General features: G+C 38.5%; 1 pseudogene across 1 annotated transcript; it reads left to right on the plus strand.

Moving 5' to 3' along the window:
- The first annotated feature begins 8,628 nt into the window (after positions 1-8,628).
- Positions 8,629-10,027, plus strand: LOC308626746 (tyrosine--tRNA ligase, mitochondrial-like; annotated as a pseudogene). Its single transcript has 3 exons — positions 8,629-8,713; positions 8,939-9,090; positions 9,336-10,027. The product of its transcript is annotated as a tyrosine--tRNA ligase, mitochondrial-like (transcript).
- Positions 10,028-10,782: the final 755 nt, after the last annotated feature.

Here is a 10,782-nt window from a genome sequence, read left to right on the forward strand (position 1 = left end):
TATCATTATTTTAAACTTACTATTTTTAATGGCTTCATTATAACCTTCTATGTGAGTATATCAGAAGGTTTCCAATTTTTCACTATTAGGTATGGTGCTGAAATGTACATGCTCATAACCTGATTTCTGGGGTCTGACCAATGTGATTGGCGGGAGACACAAAACGCCTCTGGAAGAAGGCTCTCAGAAAACACTACAGATTTCCCACAGATGAAGTCTGAGTACTGCCAAGTCCACATAAGAACCAAGCTAGTTCTAAAAACATCATTCACCAAAATGTAGCTAGCCGTGAGTACTTATTTCTCTCTTTTTTTAAAATTTACCCAGTAAACTTGACCTGACCCATCATCTAAAGTAAGTTAGTTTCTGCATCATGGCTCCTCTGCATTTTATATGTGATTTTAATGTACTGATCACAATACTTGTTCTTCTTTTTTAGACAACTCTTTTCTGTTCCTTCTCCTAAACTACTGCATATTTTAGGGCCAGCCCTTTGTCTTATTTATCTTAGCTTCCCAAACACTTAGAATGGTGCCTGTGCATAGTGGTTCTTACAAAAGGTTGTTGAATGAATGTATATTACATACATCAATTCTTTAAATTATTTTTGTGAAAAGGAATGTAGTACAACTTTAATGTCATGCAAAGCCATAATAATTTGGTTCATCAACATTTGAGCTATCCTATCACACATTTAGGAAGTTGGTAACAACCTGAATCAAATTCATTGCTTTCCTCTTCCCAGGAATAAGTATATTGCTTATTCTCGTGAAACAAATACATCGCTTATTCTTGTGTTATGAATGGAAAGAAGGAGACATTTTGTAGTTTTCCAACGCTAGTGCATTGATATTTAGATACCTTTGATCTACTGAACATCTGGCATACTGCATTCAAGTTTCAGCTCCACTCTTTCTAAGCTGCCACCTTAGCCTCCCTGAGCCTGTTTTCTCCTCTTGAAAATGAATATAACTGTGCTTACCTAGTATGAATAATCTGTGTTTTATATGAAATATAACTGAGTTGTATGTCATGTACCACAGTTTCTGACAATTAAAGGATGCATTATTATTATTAATAGTGCTATTAATTTTAAAAAGTGTACAGCATTATGGACAATAGTAATAGGTTAGTAAAATTAAGAACAATAATACATATTAAGCATTTAGTACATACCAGGAGGTGTTCTAAGTTCTTTGCACATGTTAACTCATTCTCCCTTTATTATAACACTTTAAGGTGAGCACTATTATGCCCCTATTGTATAGATGAAAGAACTAGGTCTCAGAGAAGTAAGTTGACCAAGATTATACAGTAAGTACAAAATCCAGGCTTCAAATTCAGGAATCAGATGCTGGAGATGATACAGAAATAATGATTGTCATCGCTATGTGAATATTTCCAACTATTGCCCTTTAAGTTTAAAGGTTATTCAGTTAGAAGGATTGTTACCTACTCTTTTTCAGGAAAAAAAAAAATTAAAGAAAGAGAGTCCCTAAACTTTATCTCAACATATCTACAAACTTAAGTACATGCACAATGATTTCCATATTCTCCTTCTAGGAAGGGTTTGATTTTAATGTGCTGTGTGTGCTGTTGCCAGTTTCCAGCTGAAAATCCCTCCAGAGGCAGCCTCAGCTGCAGAGAGCATCCTCACCGAGTTTCCACCTTTACCAGGGCAACAAATCCAGGGATTGATCATCGTAGGATTGTTGTTCTAGCTCCAGAGCTCCCTATGCAATCAGCCAAGGATGTCATTAAGGCTACATTATGGCTCTCCTCCTCTTTCCACCCAATAATGTTCCTTTCCTTTCTTTTCCAAAGTTGGAGGATCTTATAAGCACTCCTTAATAAACACCCTGCACACTGAACATTCAACACTGTCAGCCATACCTTTTGAAACAATCTGTGCCCTTGTCTTCGAAGTCAATACATTCTCCTGATTTTCTTCACAGTCTCATCTTCCTCCACCTAACTCTCAAATGTTGCTCTATATTAGGATTTATCCAAGACCCTCATCTACACGTGATCTCCCTAGGCATGAATAAGTGAATCTCATTCATTTTCATGGTTTCAATAACCATGCACGTGCTGCTGCTAAGTCACAAAACTACATCTTCAAGCCAATATTTTCCTCCCATTATCGATATCCACAGATAGAACTCTCTACTGGCTTTACAGCCAGGGATTAGCGAATGTTTCCTGTAAAGGGCCAGATAGTAACTATGTTAGGTTTTGTGAGTCATACAGTCACTGTTGCAACTACTCAAGTCTGCCATGGTAGCATCAAAGCAGCCACAGACAAAAGGAAAATGAATGGCCATAAATGTATCTCAATAAAAAGTTATTAAAAAAAAACAACAGGGTGTAGGCTAGATTCTGTTGGCCAATGCCTGAGCTAAATTACTATTGTTCCCAAACCTTTTCTCTAACTTCCACTTTCTTCATATCTCAACTTAGATATTACTTCTCTCTGGCAATCTCTATCTCTGTTCCCCTTCTGTTATGTGCTCCCAATACTTTACTTCTCCTATTATATTTTATTTTAGTTATGTATTTAGCTTTCTGTTGCTCCATTAGCTTATAAACTCCAGTACAGTAACAATCAAACCTATCTTGCTCATGTTCGTAACCCTAGGATTTGTAGTGTTTGGCCCAAGGTAGACACTAATAAGTATTATCTGGATGAATGAAAGCATATTAAAAAACATGGATTTGGGAACAAGCTAGATGTATTTAGGGGGAGCAGTTGATGCTTATGAGTAGCCATCTGATGTGAGATATGATCATATTTTCCTAGAACATATATAGAATCAGTAAATTATTTTGAAAACATTTGAGTTTCCCAAAACTCAAGGCTTCTAAGGTTTGAAACAACCTTAGGAATTATATACTCCAATGGTGAATTGGACTCAAATTTTATTTTTCTTCCACATGATTCAAATGAGTAATGCACTTATATCAGTACAGCATGTCTAATGAGTTTTCAGTGTAGGTTGGAAGGGGTTTGGTGAGTGTAAAGGAAACTGGTCCCAGGACCTGCCTACCTGCCCAATTTGGAGTCAATCTAATTATCCTTTCTCATGCATACTTTCTCACAGCCAAATACCTCATTTCAATTACTTTCAGAGGCAATATTTTTTCCTGCCTCTGAATCTTTTCATCTGTTATCCCTTAAGCAACCCTCCCTCTATTCTTCATTTGGCTTCTTCCTTCTCAGCCTTCAAGTTTCAGAGGGGCTTTCTCTGGTTAACTAATACATGCTGAACAACCTATCTCTCTAACCCCCTTTCACTGCACCAGATTCATTTCCTGTTTAGAGCTAACTTTAAGCTATTAACTGTACATTAGTTATTTACTCATTGAAAGGTAATGTGAGTTATGCTGGGTTTAAATTCCAGTTCACCAGCTACAGGGTATTGGCAATGCTACTGGAAATTCATGTGCCCCAGATCTCTGTGAGGTGAAGATAACGATGGTATTTAACCACACAGGTTTATGTGAGAAATGGATAAAGTCTTGTGAAATTTTTCTGGAAAATAACTCAGTACAGATTAGCTATGTAGAACAATAATAATGATTATTAATATTAATCACATTAATGGTTATTGTATTATTATTAATAAACAAACGAGCTATTATTAATTATTTATTATTTATATCCCTCACTAGACTATAGGATCTGTTAGACAAGGGCCGTATATGATTTTGTTCAAAACTATATACCTACTGACTGGCCCTTCAGTGACTGTTGAATGAATAAGGCAGTCCTAGTAGGTTTCTCTCCCCTGCCTGTGGTGAAAATCCTTGAGCTAGCCAGTGTCCAGGGCTAGACCAGAAAGCAGAGGCCTACAGAGGAATATGTCTTGCTCAGGTCAGCAGGTATGGAGTAGGGAATTGAACTTGAGACAGTTATCCTGTCCAGGCCTGCCCTGTGCTAGCTTTTATTTTACCAATTGCTAAATATTTAGGAGGTCTTGGCTGCCACACAAGACTTCCCATTTCTTTACCATTTTCCATTGGGAAAGCAACTGTGTATGGAAAGTCTTCATTACACAGAGTGGTTCCACTCCAAAGTCTGTTCCTATGTCTGGGTTTATAAGTGCAGCTTTCAGGACCTCCCCCTGCCCACCCCTCCACAGATATCAAAATCCTCTTATGTGTTAAGTCCCTCATATAAAATGCATGGATTACAGTCAGCCCTCCATATTCGTGGGTTTCACATCCAGAGATTCAACAAACCATTGATCCACTTGGGTTGACTGTATAGGAGGATGTGGAACTGGCAGATACAGAGGGCCAACTGTACAAAGTGGCTTTGATAAGCCACTGCTAGTGGCCTCTATCAGAGGTCGGTTTCCACTAGTTTCTTCTGGTGTGCACATTTGTATATCTATAAAATTTCACACATAGTACTTAAAAGTGAGGAAGAAAACAGTGATAGTCATGGAAAGTGGGAACTGTGTAGTTCATATAAAACCAATAAAAACATTTCTAGTACTAGAGGATGAATAATCCCAACTACATAGTTTACATTTGAATGATAAATATAAATTTGAAATATTCTACTTATGAAAAAATAGGTACTTAATTCCTAAGAAAATTATTTTGAAAATATTGCAAAGATACCAGAGGAAAAGCAGCTTATCTGTTTTGGAAAACAAGGCTGTTACATTTACTTTAAAGTATCCTGGTAAACAAACATTCAACCTTACAACTTACAATGTATTTTTATGGTAACAATATTTCCCATTAAGCACAACACAATAAATCTTTTTAAGGCTTTTTTGGATGTATTTACCTCTGAGCTGTATTTAGCCTTGAACAAGGCATGCTGATGAAAAAAAAAATTTTTAGAAACCAATGTTGAAAAACAAGAGCTTATGAAATCCCATTTTATCTACAAAGAGACAGCAATGAAAAGCAGGGGAAAAAAAACCTTATTACAACCAATGAAAAACTGTAACTCCTTTGCTACTAAAAATTACTTTTATTGTATTAACACACTGTCAGAACACATAAACCTATTTCATATAGCAATCAATTCTAAAACAATTACAAAGCTTTCAACACAGCTCTGGAAAAGATCTTTGAGTTCTCCTGGATGAAAAATTCTCTGAAAATAAGAGAACTACATTTCGAAGGGAGGAACCTAAGAATCGTTTTTCCTATGGAAAATTATTAAAAATAAATATTTGGGGTTTTTAAATAGCAAGGTAGAAAACTGATACAGATAAAAATATAATTCATCTTTAATATTTAATATCCAGAGGTAATTTCTGTGTGCATATAATTATTTGTCTTTCTTTATGCATATGTGGTTTTTTCCATCCAAAAGGGAATGCTACTAACTCTAATATGATAATATTTTTAAAAAGTTTGAGAATGTTTTCCTTCCCTGTCTTAGAGTTAGGAGCATATTATCCTCATAGAAAAACTGCTTTGCCAATATCGTGCCTGAAGAGTAGAGTGGCAATAGGGGAAAAACAGGTGAGTAAAACCCCTCATACTTTAGGTATGATTAACATCTAAAATAAAATGATGTTAAGTAGAAAAGCGTGGGTGGGAATCATCTAATCAGTTAAGAGCTTTAAGAGCAAAACCTGAGATTTCCAGGCTTCCCTGGTGGTACAGTGGTTGAGAATCTGCCTGCCGATGCAGGGGACACGGGTTCGTGCTCCGGTCCGGGAGGATCCCACATGCCGCAGAGCGGCTGGGCCCATGAGCCATGGCCGCTGAGCCTGCGCATACGGAGCCTGTGCTCCGCAACGGGAGAGGCCACAACAGTGAGAGGCCCACATACCGCAAAAAAAAAAAAAAAAAAGAAAGAAAACAAAAACCCTGAGATTTCCTAGAAAAGAAGGAATTTAGCCTTAGGGCTGCAGAATCAAATCCTGCCTTCCAACTTGCCCTACAAATTTCAGGTTGCCAATCCCAACAATTACATGAGCCAGTTCCTTAAAATAAATCTACCTAACTCTCTATTATCTATCTATCAACCTACCTACCTACTATTGTTACTATCTCTCTGGAGAATCCTGACTGATACAACTTCTCACTGCATGCTACCAGGAGGTACATAATATCAACATGACTTATGACTGGTGATGTTAACCTTGATCACTTGGTTTAGCTGGTGTCTTCCAGGCTCCTCTTGTGTAAAGTTTTTATTTTTCCCTCATGACACTCAACATTTTGCAAAGCAGTTGTTAATTCCAGTCCATATCCAATTAGACTGGAACTAAGTTCTACCTCCTAGAGAGGAACTGTAAACACGTATTACTTGGAATTCTTCAGGAAGAAGTATTTGTTCCTTCTTCCCATTTATTTATTCAGTTAACCATTTATTTATATCAATATGAATGCATGTATACTTATTTTATATTTGGGGTTGTAATAAGATATTCTCCTTTATTTATTGCTCAAATTTTTCCAGCTGTGGCTATTGGGAGTTGTTTTAATTGGCTCCTGTTTCCACCCCTCCCTTCCCCTTCCCTTCTTTTTCAACTTCCTTTCTGGCACTACAAGAGCTCCCTAATCTTCTTGTATTTTTCCAGCCTCAGGCTAGAATCAGTCATTTTCCTAAAGGACCTTGGCTACACTTACTGGATAATTGTGTCTGGAAACCAAGAGCTGAGTGCTGGGTGTGCTCATTGCTACTGAGGTGCCACTGTTTGTAGCCTCTCTCAGTGGACAGAACTAAGAAATACATGTGTGTACACAAAGCCATACACATGTACACGTCTAAAGTGTACCGCATGCTAATCCAGCACCACAGGGCTCACTGCAGACCTCTCTCAATTATTTTTAACTTTTATATCTGACAGTAAGAAACCTGGCTACTATCATCTGTAATCTATTAATTATTTGGTTTTCCCTAGAATACATGTAAAGTAGTTTCAGAATTGCTAACCCATACTTGTGGGAAATCAATTTAATAATTAATGTACACTGTTTATATATGGTTCCCTTGCCAGTAGCCTTACAATACTCATTGAAAACATTGTTTCCAAAGTTACTTAGGTTAGTTCCTTTTTTCCCCCTCACCCCCTTTACTGAAGCCATATCATATAGTTGTAACATATTTATATTTACATGTCACCACCATCTATATTCCATGCTAGGATCCCTTGACAAATTGGTTGATACTTTAAATTTGCATACAGTAAAGTCCACTCTCTATGGGTTTTGAGAAATGCATATAGTCATATACCCAGTAATCCAGTTTCATAGAGGATGGTTCCATAACTCTAAAAATTCTCCTTTGTAATCAACCTATTCTTTCTCCACCAACCCCTCTGATGGTTTAGAAGAAGTTATTAATTTCAGTTTCTTCTATTAAGGGTGGGAACAACACTCTGTAATTCTGACCCTCTTCAAATTGATTCCAGAAGTCTGGCCAGTTGATTGCTGACAAGGGTTTCAAGGCAATTCAATAGAAAATTATATTATTTTCAACAAATTATGCTGGAACAACTGGATATCATATATTCTTTAAAACTGACCATTATTTCACACCATTCTCAAATGTTAACTCAAACGGATTATAGATCTAAATGTTTAATGAGAAACTGTAAAATTCTTAGAATAAAATCATTAAAAATTTGATGTAGGCAAAGTTTTCCCAGAACACAAATAATACAAACCATAATATATATCTATGGATCTATATAGATAGATAATTATACATATCTGTAAATTTGACTTCATGAGCATGAGGTCCATTGCTTTCTTAAAGACATTACCATGAAAAGGAAAAAGCAAGCCACAGATTAGGAGAAAATATTTATAAGACATATATCAGATCAAGAATGTGCATACAGCATATATAAAGATCTCTTATAATTCAATAATAAGACCACAAACCATGGTATTAAACCATTGGCAATACCTCAGATACTTCACAAAATAAGATATGTAATAAACACATGAAAAAATGCACAGTATTATTACTTATGAGACAAATTACGGATTAAAATCTCAATGAGATAGCACCACAAACAGATTAGAGTTGTTAAAATTAATTTAAAAAACTCCTACCATGCTTTTTGTTATCAAGGATGTGGACTACCTTGAACTCGCATATACCGCTGGTGGAAATATAAGTAGTACAGCCACATTGGAAAATACTTGGTAGCTACTGCACTTATAAAGATAGACATACACATACTATCACTCTATGGTACTAACCCAAAATAAATGGAATTTATGTGTACAAAGATGTGTACATCGAAGTTCATAACACCTTTATTTCCAGTAGTCCAAAACTGGAAACAGGACGTCTATCATCAGATGAATAAATGAACTAACTGTGGTATATTTATACCAAATAAAAAAAAGGGTGCCACAAACTATTGACAAATATGGATGCATCTCAAAATGGTTATTCTAATTGAAAGTCAGAAAAAAAAATATATATGTATGAGTAGAAAGAAGCTTTTGAGGGTGATAGAAATGTTTGCTACCTTGATTGTGGTGGTTTTATATAGCATACACATACGTACCAACACAACTATACAATTTTCTATACTTCTAATATAGTTTATTAAAACTTACCAAGTGGAATGGGTACTGAAGGATGTAGCTGGACCCCTCCAATCCCAGCATTCCCTTCGGGCCTGCACGAAGATGGCGACACCCACGTTGCAGTCCTTTATCTCAGGCAGGTGGTTCGGCGCCCCAGGCCCTTCAGGAGTCTTGCCCCTGCGGCTGCGTGAGGCCCACTCTAGTGCTCAGGGGTGGCTGGCGGTGTAGGAGGCTCGGGGTCTGTTTTAGAAGTTCCTCCCCTAGAGGGGGGCAAAGCTAGAGCTCCCTGCGCTCTTCCACTGTGGAAGGCGGGCAGCTTTCTCCAGACTATCCACCGCGGCCTCGACCCATGGCCGACTTGTTGCTTCTTGTGAGGCATCTGCTGGCGCTGCTGGGCCCCTTTCACTTGTAGCGAAGGGGCTACCAAGTGACTGCGCTGGGGGGGCCGGCGCCGTGGTGTGCCGCCTGGGACACCCGAGCAGCCGGAAGTTAGGCGCGCGCCAGGCGCCGGCTACCGAGCCTGTGGGAAGCAGCGAGCGCCCTGCATCGAAGTCTCCAAGCCCCGTCTGCCCTTCACCAGCAGCTCTTCTCTGACTGGCGGGCCTGCGGCAGCTTCCCAGGGCGGCTCAACTCAGCCCCGGGCGGCCCCGAGCGACTGGGGGTGGGGGCGGGGTGCGGAGGCTGACGCTTGCGCAGGCAGGAGCGTCCGGACGCAGGACGCAGGGCGAGAACCGCGAGACCAGGAGCTTGTTCGAGGATTTACACCGGGTGCTCCAGGCCTATGACCTCTGCTGCCTGTTCGAGCCCAGCTGGGTGCATCTGGTAAGCTGGGCAATATCATGTCCTGGTATGACTTCATCCACAAGTTGACTGGAGAAGACGGGTCTGGAATCACTGTTCCCCTAATTACAAGTACACCCGGATCCAAAGACCCGGAAGTCTGCTGGCAGTGCTCTTTGGCTGAACAGAGTTAAGACACCTCCTTTTGAATTGTATCAATTCTTGGTCAGAAAGCAAGATGATTGGGTAGAAAGGTAAAATCTCCTCAGTTTTCTGCCCCTTGCACAGATTGACCACGTAGTGCAGCTTCAGGTCAAAGAGCCAGGAAATGGCGTCCTCAGAAACGACTTGCTGCGGAAGTAGCAAAGCTTGTTCATGGACAAGAAGGGCTGGGTTCTGCTAAAAAGTGTACACAGGCCCTTTGTTATAGTAGCATAATGCACTGGAGGTCACGTCTGATCAAGAGTGGTTTAAAGAAACTTCATTTTCCGAATTAGTTCTTAACCTTGGGACAAGTGTTCTGGATACATGCTGCAAAGCAAATGCCATTCCAGATGGTCCCCGAGGGTATTGGATCGCAGAAGGTGGAGTCGGTATTAATCACAGACAAGTAACAAATCCTGAGAGTGTTTTAGTTGTTGGACCACATGTTCTTAAGAATGGACTTTCATTCTTAATGATGGAAAAGGGATCTTTACACCATAAATGGCTTCAGCTCTGATGAAAAATCCTGTGGTTCAAACAGCCATCATTCATTCTCGAGATATAAGAAAGAACTTATACCTCTGCTTATGCAAATCAGGACAACAGCGACTGGAGTATACTCTCGGCTTCACACTGTAAGTAATTTCATTATTTATGTAGGTTGGTTGATAAATAAGTTGTTTATGTGATGATGGAGTATTTTATTTCCTGATCTGTAAACATTGACTACCATAGAAAACCATAATCTCCTGGGTTAATCTTTTTTCTTTTAAGTTATACTTCATGAACAAATTAAATGCTGTGTTTCCTCTCCTACCCTTCTTGCTCTATTTTTTGGAGTTGAGGAGAAACAATGAAAAAGAGGTAGTTTAAGGGATTGTGGATACTTTTTATCAGGTTTATATCTCACTGATCTTAGGAGTGTTTTATTGTTGTTCTAAAATCAGCAGTGCCTCTAGTGTCCACATTAGGAATGCAAAATCTAGTATTTGGAAACATAAATTTCTGATTTTTTCATTATTTAGGAAGTAAATATAGTTCTTCTTAAAAAGAAGAAAAGTATCGGGTGAAACCATAGTTGTCATTAGAAATTACAGTAGAAATCATTTCTTTTCAAAGAAAAGAACAAAAATCAGTACTTGACTTTTCAGAAGTTTCTAATTGAGTTTTGCAGTCCCTAGCCTTTTTCAGTATAGTTAAATTTATTCATCGTCTTAAAAAAAGGAAAGTATCCAGTGGAAATTACTGAGCTACAAAATCCATCTGATGAAA

Source organism: Mesoplodon bidens (genome assembly GCF_964165515.1).
Source record: "Mesoplodon bidens genome assembly, chromosome: 13".
Taxonomy (NCBI): domain Eukaryota; kingdom Metazoa; phylum Chordata; class Mammalia; order Artiodactyla; family Ziphiidae; genus Mesoplodon; species Mesoplodon bidens.